Below are 323 nucleotides of genomic sequence, written 5' to 3'. Positions count from 1 at the left end.
ATGCTCGGTGCTTGGCCGGGTTCTACTTCTCTTGTCATCAAAGCCACCAGGCGACTTCGAGATTGTGACTCTTTGGTTTTGTTAATCGATTTTTATAAATCGAATGATTAAAATTACAGTAACTAGAGCTGAGGAACTGTTCAGTTATTATCTCGCATTTAAAAGAAAAAATAATCAGTATTCTAACCCTCCTCGGATCCGCCCGACCAGATATCCCTCACTAAACTCGAGCGGTGACAATCAGCTCTCCGCGCCGCACGCCCCTCAGCGCCCCGGCTGCGGCCGCTTGAGCATTTCCCCCTCCTCACCCCGCCCCCGGGACC

This window comes from Fukomys damarensis, unplaced genomic scaffold, assembly GCF_012274545.1.
Source record: "Fukomys damarensis isolate Sample0158 unplaced genomic scaffold, DMR_v1.0_HiC HiC_scaffold_4, whole genome shotgun sequence".
Taxonomy (NCBI): Eukaryota; Metazoa; Chordata; class Mammalia; order Rodentia; family Bathyergidae; genus Fukomys; species Fukomys damarensis.
Note: the sequence above shows the minus strand (reverse complement) of the source record.